The sequence below is a fragment of the Sander vitreus genome, chromosome 1 (genome assembly GCF_031162955.1).
Source record: "Sander vitreus isolate 19-12246 chromosome 1, sanVit1, whole genome shotgun sequence".
NCBI lineage: Eukaryota > Metazoa > Chordata > Actinopteri > Perciformes > Percidae > Sander > Sander vitreus.
The window spans coordinates 30,379,737-30,392,550 of NC_135855.1; the positions used below are offsets into that span (position 1 = coordinate 30,379,737).

Genomic DNA, 12,814 nt, shown 5'->3' on the forward strand with positions numbered 1-12,814 from the left:
TTAGGAACTATAGACAGGACGACAACATTTTCCAAATTGGTTCTCTCATCCACACCCACTCCAACATCATAGACCTTTGCTTGGGCCTTGGGCCGGGGACATCTGTACCCTTTGACCGCTCCTGATGGCCGGCCTGACTAATACTGTACATATTTGACAATTTACTGTATCGTATTTACCGTCATATATATCTGTACAGGTTATATTGATTTGCTGCATTCTTGGCCAACTTTTGCATAGTTAATGAACACTTAAAGACTACTTTAGGCTTTTATTCTGGTGGAACATATGCCTCTGTGCCCCACAGCAATTTAGGGCAACCAACTATGCTGCAATAAATAAATGAAAAACAAAAACATATTTTTTTTTCAAGTTCAGAGTAAGGCATTAACAATCTTTGCATAAATAGGCTACTTGCATTTCTTTGCAACAAATAATGTAGGCATTTCCAATAAGAAAATTTTTACATTACACAGGAGTTTTGTGTATGCATTTTTTTGTATATGAAATATATTTTTCTTTGTATTTTGACCTGCTTTTGTATAGTTCACAGACGCTTGTAGGCTATTTTAGGCCTTTTCTCTCCGACATAGATATGCGAAACTAGACACATAGCCTAATGTGAAATTTAGCTGATATGTTCTTGCTTTAGTTGTCTAGAAGTAATGTGGTGAGGAAATGAGTGACCATTTGTGTTGCAGGCTCTTTATATAGGCCTAGAGTCTGTGGTTGCAGGCAGACAGGCAGCGTGTGCTGTGGGAGGAGCTAAAGTTTAGCAGCTTGAAATCGACCAGTCTCTTCAGTCTGTGTAGTAGGGGAGGCTCGTCTTCAAACCTTCAACGCTCGGATGATGGACTTCCCTTCGCTCACGCAAACGTGCTCAAGCTAAGCGCACTTTGCGGATTTAAATGGTGTTACGATCCATTTTTCGACAGTTTCTCCAACAACTGTGAAGACTTGAGCTGTGACCAATCTTTTTATACAGTCTGTGACCGAGGTTTTTTTTTTTTTGCGCTACAGCTCGTGGATGCTAAGGTCTTCCTGTGCCTGCTCGGTGTTCTTCGGTTTTCAGGGTAAACACCTTTACAACGGGGAGACGGAGGGAATCTGAATCTCATCTAAATCTAGTAGGCAAAATGTTTTTTTTGTGTGTGAAGTATAATTTGTGGACTTCTTTAGCCTGGCATCAATGTAAATTTGATGAAGATACAACATTAAAGCGTAAATTAAGTTTTTCAGAGAAATTGCTTAAGATTCGTGGTGTTTTGCCTCATGATAGTCGGTATTAACCCAGACTTCCAGTTTGTGGTCTTGCTCACCTCAGATCTGCTTTCATGTCATTCCCATCAGGGATGTGCTTGGTGAGGGTCTCATGCACACATTGCCTGCTTTCTCCTGAGCAAAATCCACAAAATACAATTCATAAATCTGAATTAAAAATAATTCAGTCTTAGCGCTAGCAGTGATTTTACAGCATTGATAAAGCAGTGTAGGTGGGGAGACAGCCTGATGGACTGGCTCCTCTGTTTTCTATCTACCCATGTGCATAAACAGCTGCCCTTCGCATTCAGCCCAAAGAAACAACAAACAAGAAACACTTCTGTTGCTATGGCTCTGTTTATTTTCACCAGACGTAAAAAAAATAATAAAAAAAAATAAAAAAAATTGACAAAATTGCTGCTTCTAAGGCCTGTTTAATCACACAGGTCTGTGAACACCATGTGGAGCCTTTTGGAATTGACTCTGTCCAACTTTACACTTGCTAAATGACACCTCGCTTGTTTCCTGTTATTCTCTTCCAAATAGCCACCTCCTCTTATCTCTGCTGGCATGTTGTAAAATGTGTTGACATGCCTCCCATATAACTCTTCATTTCTATGAAAGAAACAGGTTCAGCCTGGATAAAGCATCCCCTTTTTTCCCCCTCTTTCTCTGAGGCCCAAACCACAAGTGCTTACAAAATGTGTACTTTATCCTGAACTGATAAACCAAATCTGGTGTTTATGATGCGTGTGAGAGCCAAAGCCTGGTTCAGTGTTTAGATGGTGCTGATGCTTTGTTGGAATCTGCCTGTAAATGACCGGTGGAGCAGTCTTTCCCCTTTGGGCCTCTGCTGTTCTTTTGCTACCCTTACCAGAGCGTGATACTGTTATCAGTAACACTGATAGTCTCTGGCTCTCCTACTGTAAACAAACCTTTTCTCTGCAAGCACTTGCAGAAGCATCTTGCATGCTTTCCCCTCGTTCTCCCTCTCTTTCTCTGAAAAACACACACATATGCACACAAAGACCCCCGCCCACACAGTCACGCACACATTCAAACACTCAAAACAAACACACAGACTCCACCCAACACTCCACCCACTGTAACAACTTCAGAGGAATGGTCAGCATGTGGAGAGGTTGTGGTAAAAGAGTTGGAAGGGAAGTGGAAACTGGGGAGGGGAGTACACTCTGGTTGCTTTTAACCCCCAAAAGGTTAGTGATATCCCATGTAGTGTCCAGAGGGGCTGGAAGTACCCAGTACAAACTGATGGGAACTTGCGTGTTCAGGGTCCATGAGCAGCCTCCCATTATGTGCAGAGATGTGGGAAAACCGTCATTTCACTGGGCTGAAGCCAGATTGCACCCAGGACGAGGCAGGCATGAAGCCAGCCACGCTGCCTTTCCATCAGCTGAGTTGAGTTAGTGCAGATTAAAAAGGGTTTGTTGTCCATCCCAAATAAAACAAGCCATGTGTTAAAAAAAAAAAAAAATTCCAAATAGGTTTTGTTTTCTTGCAGCTTTATTTGGCAGGGAAAGACATCAGTTTGAGGAGTCTGCAAGAATTCTTGTAGCGTTTAATGCAACCAAAACTGAAAAATCACACCTTGCTTTTACACATGGGCGGTAGGGTTTAATGGTTCACATTTGCATTCACTAAAACCTGGCTGTAGCCCCATTTGCTGACTGTCTCTGCTGTGTCTGCGCATAGCTTGGTCTGCCAGTTGACGGTCATTCATATTCAGTATGACCTGCAGGTCCTGTAGGAAGGCTGGCCAGGCCCTGCAGGGGTTTAGATGTTGGGCCAAAGGAGGGCTCTGAATGCAGATGATGTCCCTCTGGGGCCATGCAGACAAACCTGAAATTAATTTCCCTAATTTGACTTTTCTACCTTCCCTTGCTTCCCTCTGTTGCTTGCTCTTTGTCCACTCTGGCATTACTTTCACAAATACATGTTTGTACTGTTTTTTTAATAGTAAAAACATGTATTCCAATTGCATTTGACCCATCAACAGGACCTGAGACTTTAGCTGTGAGTCCACACATATAGTGTGTGTGTGTGTGTGTGTGTGTGTGTGTGTGTGTGTGTGTGCTTTAACATGTATTTTAATAGCATTTGTGCTCCGAATTTTGGCACCTTGTAAAAGGTTAATAAAATATTCTACAACATGTAATATTCTATTCTACAGAACAATAATGTTCAAGTATGTCTGAGATTGAGCAGAGAAGAAATGGTTGAGAGGACCAGAATATCAACTATAAACTTAGACATGTGCTGTAATATTTCTATACTAACCCTATAGTATTCATTTAGTTGTAATGGAAAAGCATGTTCACCCTCGCATAATAAAGTTGAGCCGTGACAGACAGGTTGGTTAACACCATTAGATTTATCATAGGGGCAGGTTTTACTTCACTGTGTCCATCTGACAATTGTTTTGAGTTTGTCCAGAAGTGCCCTCTGTCCAGAAGTGCCCTCTGCATCTATCTGGATAAGGTCCTTAACTGAGTTGGCTGTCTTTGGATGGAAATATATTATGCAACATGTTCCTCACCAGAGAGACATTTCATTTCTTTCCCATTTTCCTTCTCTTGTTTTGAAAGAAATGTAGAGAACAAGATAAACTGTGACTTTTGTAATGGAAAACAGACTTTCTGTGTGCCTGGAATGTTTTTCCTTGTGAATTTGCTACTAACTATATCTTATATTTCAATTGGAGAATATGGATACAGTTGTTGTGTTTCTATTTTACCCCCAAGATGTCTGTAGAGTTCAGTATTTATTACACATTTTCAAAATAAAATAACATCATTTTGCTATACAAACAAGGAACTTGAAACACACAGAACAGACTCGAGTCACCAAACTCGCCAGACTGTCTGACGGCCAATAATCGGCTCTGTGTGTCAGAGCCTTTACATGTGTCAGGTGGGGGAAGGTAATCAGGCACATGCAATTTAAAAAAAATAAATAAATAAAAGTGTCCTTTTATTGCTTAGAAGAGATAAGTAAGCAATTTAGCCTAAGGGAATACTGCAGTTTTATTTCTTCTTAAAGCTTCTATTCCAAGGCAGACTTTACACCAAATCAGGCATTGCGGTAATTAGCGCAGGGTTGTGCAGCGGCGTGGTAGTGTCACTTCAATTCTTTGTACATAAAAATTATTTGCTGCATTTTTGGCCAACCGTTGCGTAGTTTATGAACACTTGTAGGCTACTTTAGACTGTTGTTAAGGTGGGAGCAATTGTGTCTCCATTGTGTTACCCACCAGGTTACGTGATTATCCCCTGTTCTCACCACCGCCGCAGCCTAAACGCACTACCCACAGTCAACATTTGCTATGTTTGCAATACATTTAGCAATTTCCAACTTAATGTGGCATCAGGGGCTCTATTTTATTATTGCTTCATTAAGATATTGATGTCTAAATTAGGGTGCAGGATCAAATGAGTTGGACTAATTTAAAGTGGACTGTTTAAATATTATGACATTTGGGGAAGGGAAGTATTGCAGTTTTCTTCTAATTCCAAAGAAGGATCCAAAGAAATTGACGCTGGGGAGGGAAACATAAAATTGCCCAACCAAATCATTTTCATACAGTCCCTTACTTCTAATCCAATTTTGTTGGAAATCAATTCATTATAATGTTGTTCTTCTTTCTTATAAATTCTAATTATTTACTTTACATGATTAACTAGTTCTAGGTGAATGAATACTTTAAAATACCATTCCTTATCTGTCCCATGTATCGGCTATTATCAGTGGGACTGTAGCAAGGAGGGACCACACTGTTGACTAATTACTTCCTTTATTGGCGGTGACTGCTTGCAAAGACAAAGACAGAGCCCCTGACAGTAAACAAAGCAAAAGTGCTTCAGCTGTTCCTTTTGATGTCGACATGTTTGCAGACAGTAAACAGCCGACAGCCTTGTGGCGGCAAAGCAGACAAGCAACTCAGACAAACTGTGTCATGTCTTCACTTTGCATGAGTTATGCGAACAGTTTTGTGGTCAAGGCTTCGCTTTTACGATCGTCGACGTTCATACCTGAACATGCTGGCGTGATTGCAGTGTCGGTCTGACAAGGTGAATCAGGGGCCAGAAACAGAATATTGTCATCTGCTAAGCTTTTAAATCCTATTGCCCCGCTTGTCAAATTGAGTAAAGAAATGAGTCCTCACATCGGTTTAACTGCAGGGATTAATCGTGCCCCCCCAACTCAATGTTTAAGTCATGAGATGAATAGCCTACTATGGATCGCCAAGTCTTTGGATTTGACGGTGTAATTAGCAGATGAACTGTGATGCTAACACAGCGTGGTCCAGACCTCACAAAGGCCTCTATTGTGCGATTACGTGACTGTAAATCTTCAATTCTCCTTTGTCACGCCACAGAGTTTGTTCACAGACTTGACTGACATCATCATCATCATCAACCCAGCAGATGAAGGAGATGTTGTGCTGTGTTGTGGCCATTTGCAGCTTTGATAGCAACAGTGTTCCCTATACATCTTGGCTAGAAAGTTACAAGGAGACCAGAGTGGCAAATAGACCAGATATGGGAAATATTCTTCTCATTGCTGATGTCTTTTAAATTGCATTATGTAGATCTTTTTAGAGTCTTAAGCAAGTGAAGAATCTATATTTCTCTGTCTCTTATTTTGTTATGTTCCCACTGGAGGCAAAGTGTTTGGCTCTAATCATGAGGATTTCCTGATTGGTCAGCGCACTTCATTAGCCTAAATGGGTCATCAGATTAAAAATGTGGAGAGCTTTCCAACCCAGAAGCACATAATAAATAAAATGAGGGAATTGTAATCTATTTTCCAGTGAGTTTGTAGTCTAATAGCAATTTTTTTTTTTTTTTTTTTTTAAATGCAGTTAAGTGATTTTCCTCATAAGTGGCTTGCACATCTCTAAAGATTCCCATAGTTTCTGTAACAGGGCTGTGATCAAGTGGGAAATTACGCCTCCTATCACACTGCATTTTGACTGACACGCACAGCTCATTATTGACACTTTGCAAGTTTTTCAAGAACCGATCTCCCACTGTTCCCCGCCAGGCTTGAATAATTTGAGGCAAGGGCAACTCTGTATCAGAGGGAATAAGGTGACCCCAGCTCTCCTTTAAGCACTTATCTCCTCTGCCAGTTCTGCTTCACTCGCTCGTTTGAAATGATAATTGCTCCTTCCTGCGTGGTAAAGCTGGGCAGTATGTGCACAAATGTAAAAGGGAGTTAGAATATTCCTCAGAGCCTCTTCAAGCTTGCAATCACTCTTAAAGTGGTGTCACATCGAGCTCCTCAATTCAACGATGTGTGTGTCTAGCCTGTTGGGAAAGACTGAAAGACAAGTCCCGATGCTAACCTGAAGATAACGCAGAGGGATGTAGAATCTGAGTTCATCACAGCATTTTAATGAATGCCTTTGACTCAGAGACACGGGCATGACGGGATCATGGAAACCGTGCACGTAGTGTAGTTAAACTATTAATCCAGACCAGTCTGGTAGCTCAGGGTCATGCAAAGCCAATTAGGGTATATTTAATGTCCAGCCTTGTACCTGATTATCATGTGAAAAAGAGGCTTAATGCAAAGTCAGTATGTTAATATATATTCTTATAACTTGATTATGAGCAGATTAAGGAAATAATTGTCATGTCACACCTACACCAGGTCATCTTACCTAAAATCTAAACATACCTTGATTAACTCATTGTTCTTTCAAACTAGTAATAGCTAATAACTGGCTTTTATGTTGCACTCTTAAGCAACAGAGCTTTCAGTAAGATGCTCTGTACAATCAACAAAATCCAGCACAAACAAAAGTTTATCTGCTTCCCTTTTTCCCCCTCATATTTCCTGTTAGCTGCAAGATCACCCATCTTTCTGGACATTGATGCAGATCTAAATCTAGAAGCAGATCAACAAATTCTACACTTTGTTTCTAAAATAGCACATTGAACATGCCATCACGGAGTTCTTCTATAGTTTAGTAAGAGCACTTTGTGTCTGTTATGCTAAAAATAAGCTCTGATCCATATTCACGTTTACCCAATGATAACCACCAGTGAGTGAGTCATTTTGAGGTCATGGGAAGTGGCTGTCTTATAACCTGAATTGCCTTTAGTTTGGTAGGAAGTTTGATGCCTCTTGAGTATTATCCTCATTTGTTATACAGTATTTTCCTCTTATTGTTTGATTGTCATCATTATTGTATATTTGAATGCACCGGGGACATACCACAGCAGGATGCATTACAGCCAGTCATCAATAGAAAGATTATTCAATAAATAATTAATAAGACATGCAGGAAACGTCTGTATCCTCATATTATCACTCAGGGATCACAGATTTGAATTAATAATTCAGTAAACACTGTTGCTTTCAATTCTCAGAGACTTTTGTATGTCAAATAAGCTCAGGGTGTCGGATAAAGTAAATAATGCCCACTATCTTAAGATTTCTGCCTTTCTGGACACTAAATATAAAAAGCATTCAGAAGTGCATTCAGGTGTTGGTCATTTTAACAAAATAAAAGTTTTAGAAATGTGCCTTTTTATATTTGCATCACAAAATACTCAGTGAGTCTGAAATCTGTCAAGTAGTTTTTGAGTCTTGTTTTGTAACACCCTTGTTTTTAAAGTATTGGAAACGTGCCAAATTGATGTACTGTGTTGCAACGTATACATCATCAGCTGCTTGCTATCATTTACATGGAGGAAATGGAGAGGGATACGTTAAATGGCTCTTGATTAGCAGTCGGATCTGTTTTTATTGCATTTGTACAAATGTGTCTCTTTTCACAGGAAGTTTGCCTTCAGGCATCGAGATCCTGAATCTTTAGTGTGCAGCTGTTCCACATTATAGACCCAAAAGTTGGAGTGTGCATAAAGGTTTTTATTTTATCCCGGGTTAAAGTCTCTTCTGTTGTGTACTGACAGAGTCCTCGGCTGGTTTCTTCCTGCAGGGTAAAAAATATATTGGAGAGATGAAATAAGAAAATTTTTCTCTCTGTGGTTGTATTATATGTGTTTTTTTTTTTGTTTTTTTAGGAGAAAAGATGAAAGAATAAAGCAAGCTGCTTTTGCTCAATTTTAATAGTTGTCTTAAAGGTCCAATGTGTGGGAATTTCTCTCATCTAGCGTTGAGATCAAATATCTCAATCAACTCTCTCGCGCCACGCAGTTCAAAGTACGTATTCCAGCTACGGTAGCCTTCATGCTTCAAAAAGCCAGTCTCTTGCTCTTTTCAATATCCTTTTTCTTTTTCTGGGCGAAGAAGAAGACTCCTGTTCCTGAAATGTGGATTTTCAATACGTGTGGTCCTCCATGTTTCCTTCTTCAAACTTGCCGGGGCCGGGAAGCGACGATACCCATTAGCAGCATTAGCAGCACCTGTGAGTTTATCATGTGACAGCGAAAACGCGAAAGGCGGAGCAGTATGTCCTGTATGTCCCTTACCGGCTAACGTATTTCAAGATGGCGCATGAATATGGAGCATCTACCCAGTTCATGCGAACGCAAATGTAAAATTTCAAGCCAACAGGAATACTTGGAATTGATGGTGGTGGTAAATATTCATGAAAAGGACAAGTTTGTGAACGGGCAACACAGATTTTGAGAATGAACAACTAAACACATTACACACTGGACCTTAAGTCCTTTTACTTTGTTGACATTTAAAAACAATCTCAATGTTTACTTTTAGCATTTGATTTCCTGCTCTATATGAATTTGCCTTAAGAAGCAAAAACAAAATGGTATCTGGACGGAAAATATATTTTTGTAAGGCCTGTGTTGTGTTCAGCTTGTTATGACGAGGTTGTCCATATTAAAAGCTACTCGAAGGCCTCTGTGAGAGGGTGTCCTGGAGATTTGTCTCTGATAGACGTATTACCTGTAAGCTGCTGTACATTCCTACAAAAGCAATGAGCTATTTTAGCACCAGTGTAGACATACTCAAGATTTTACAGTTGGAGTTTATTTTTAACCCAGTCGTGATTTATTTAGGAGTCTGCTTTCTTGGTGCTGGGAGCAGTCTGCTCGGCTTAAACCCTCCCCCCTCCCCCGTCCCATTCCCGAATAGGCTATGTACATAGGAAATGTGGTAGGTTTAGGATTCAAAGTTAGTAGTAGTAGTAGTAGTAGAACCTGTTTTTTTCTAAATTATCTATCTATTAGATATTTATCAGATGGACTAAATTGCCTTATACTAGTCGTGAAAAAAGTAATTATAAGTTATGATGCTGTAAAAGTGGAATTAAGTCCAGCAGACGTCGAGCTAGCAAGAGATCTGCACTGTGTAGGCAGATTGCTCAGTTTTTAGCGGCCCCTCATTGGCCCTTTGTCAGCTTACTGACTCAATCAAAACACGTATTTCATGGAGATTTATGAAGTAAAACTGATTTCATGGAGCAGAGGCTCGTTGCTTTTACTGTTATTTCCAATATTGAAATTTCCTACTGGAGCAGCTGATAACGGCACAGCCCTGCTGCTAGAAAGGATGTTCATCAACTGGACTCAATTGCTCTTAAGTTTTGTAATTATGATTTTTAACCTCCATTTTAATGGCATTTGATAACTGTATTTTTTTAACATATAGCCAGTTCTATCTCCTGGGCATTTTTCTTGGCATCATATACTGTTCATTACTGTGTTATACGCAGATTTACAAGTCAGGTGCCACCGGTTAATATCAGTTAGTTTTAACAAGTAATATGTAATGAGTAATTTAATTTTTCTAGTGACATGGCCAACACTGCTTTTAATATAATAAGGGAATCCATACAAATTTAACACTAGAGCTGAACTTTGGGACAAGTGAATGAACAGGGACATCAACAAGCTGATGGTATTGAAATTGTACTTTAGATAAAAGATAATGGCTTTGCAGCTTGTTCTTAGTAATAAATGAACAAACTTCTCAAAGTAATTGAATAGCCAACAATTGATTTTTGGAAGAATATGGTTTACCATACCCCCTGCCTTTCCCTTGTTTGAATTCAAACCAATCATGCTCTGCCCAGTCAGCTAAGCTATAAGTGAGAATTATAATGGCAGGCACAGCAAGGGGTCTCTGCCTTTGTCAGACACCGACTGAGGCCTTTTCTGCCCAACATAATGGCTCCATGAATCTTCCTGAATAGTAACCAGCACCCATGTTGTTTTTTGGGTCAGACATAGAACAAAAATCAACTATAACATTATTGCCAGACAAGGACACATTTTTGACCATAGGGAAACAATTAAGCTTGTTGGTTGCTTATGTTTATATTGGGAGGTAATATATTTTCATTTGCAGTCTTACAAAGTCACCCTTAAACCTGGCAAAAAAAAAAAAAAAAAAGACCCTAAAGTTTCAAATTTGATTGCAGCTGCGCAATTAAATGCAAATGCTTTTATAGTTCTCTTTTCACTTTGGACTTAGATGTACTCATGATACTGTTAATGGATTGGACGTCGGCCTAATCTAGCCTCATGTCGAGCTCTGTGATGGCGCTCTCTCATCACAGGGTCCTGCCTGGCCGCTGATTATCTCCATAAGTGCCTCAGTCTGTGCCAAAGCCTAAATGAGAGACAAGTCACTTTGCAGGGATGAGTTATTGAGAGCTGGGTTCCGATCACAAAGCCCAGCCGTTTTACACAAAGCTAGCCAAATGGTTAGCATTCATGCTGCTCCCTATCTAGTGAACTTGCCATGATGATGTGTCTGTCACGTCCTTGCTCTCTCTAAACAGATGCAGGTATTAATAGGGAGCCTCGAGGGAGGTTCTAAAGGTTAATGAATCTATAGCCTTAAGCAATATGGCAGCAGATTCACCCTTCATAGATACAAGGAGCAGCAGACCTTCTCTTAGATGAGCAGATGGGTCCTGTGGCTCTGGACGTAGAGGGGCGCCTGGACTGTAACAGCTCCAGTTGAATAGAGCTCTAACCTTATAAGTCCTATAATTGTTGCTTCTAATAAGATCACTTTCTTTGGTTGAGTACTTGCTGTCAAATATGATTTAATGCTTAATGATATTTAATACTTTCTCTTCAGATCTATGCTTCGTTGTTCTCCAGGGTGGATTGGGACGCTACATGATTTAAATTGACTAAAATACATGTACTTGTGACATTGTATTTAAAAAATAAAAAAATAAAAAAAATAGATCTTCCTCTGGGATGTGGAACATCAATCTTGTCGTCCTCAGGTGCTGGCCTCAGTTATATACTTCACATCCATGAGTCATCCTGTATTTTGGATTCCCCAAATACCTTGAGTTTGAGTCTGCTGCAGGGACCTCTTCATATTGACATAACTTATACGAGAAATAGAAGAGACTACAAGTAATACAGTTACCCAGAGGAACGAAGATGTATTGAATTTTTTTGTAAGACGTAGTTGATGTTGTATCAAAAAAGTTTTACTAAGCAGCTTTGATTATGTCATACTAGTTACTTCACAGTACAGAGTACAAGTCTGTGACAAATCTGTTTTCATATAGATCATATCTGGGGTATTTTGATACATTACATTTGGCAAATTGCTTAGGGTAATGATTATTATAGTAATTTGGACCAAATCAATAAGACTTTAATATGTTTGCCATTTATTCAGATCTTTAACACTCTGTGAAGTTAACCACCACTTCTCATCTGTTATCTGGTGTCCATAGTGACCATTTATAACCTCTTTTCTAGACAACGTGACCACCAATCTTTTTGGGCACTGAAAGGTCAATGCAAGAGTGTTGAGAGATTTATTTATGCGATACTGCCCCACATATTTAGCCAAAAAGTAATTGTAATTTATCAGTGCTAGCAAACACTCCTAACAGCACCCCTCTCTTCTCATTAAAATTTAAAAGTGTACAAGTGTACCTGGGGTGTGTGACACACGCTGGGCTGCCATGCTTGTTGTTGTGGTCTCAGCAGGCATGAGAGGGACCAGCAGAGGAGGAAGGAGATGTTACGGGATCATGGGCGGATAATACAGCCTCCCAGTGACACAGTTAGCTTCAGTGTAGCAGCAGGAACCAAAGCAGGCTGGTAGTGAAGGGAAGAGTGACACAGACACATTGGTCCACTGGTTGAGAGCCAGGGGACGGACAGAACCAACAGTGTGACAGCAGGGCACAGGGGCAGAGATAAAGGGGAAAGGTTGTATTCAGTAAAACTAGTGTAATCTGTCTTGCCATTGCAAAGGTGAAACAGATGACCCTCCACTTACAAAAATGCCAGTTACTTAATCATTATGCAAGATTGACAGCTTGCCAGTAAACTACAATCTGTTTGCTACCAGCCATCAAATCCACAAGCCATTTAGTCAGCAAGCTGCTAATTTTGCATGGTGCCAGTGTAGGTGTGTTAGCCAACTAGTCCATCTTTAGTCTTTGCACTGGCAGCTAGCGGGGAGACAGGGTTGTAAATCTTTGTTTATCCTGCACTCTGTTGTTGTATGACCAGTTTGATCAGAAGTTTAAAATGGTATTCCCCAGAAGGGCATTGTCTCAGCAGACAATCTGGGGCCACTAACTGACCCCCCCCCCAGTCGTCTAGGATTTATT

At 40.1% G+C, this 12,814-nt stretch overlaps 1 protein-coding gene across 1 annotated transcript in view; it reads left to right on the plus strand.

The window, feature by feature from the left end:
• Nucleotides 1-814: 814 nt before the first annotated feature.
• The window catches only part of sema4bb (sema domain, immunoglobulin domain (Ig), transmembrane domain (TM) and short cytoplasmic domain, (semaphorin) 4Bb), a 49,291-nt gene continuing 37,291 nt past the window's right edge, over nt 815-12,814 (plus strand). Inside the window, exon 1 of the mRNA XM_078252249.1 lies at nt 815-1,127. The gene's annotated coding sequence lies outside the window, so the exon portion shown is untranslated. The remainder of the gene's footprint in view (nt 1,128-12,814) is intronic.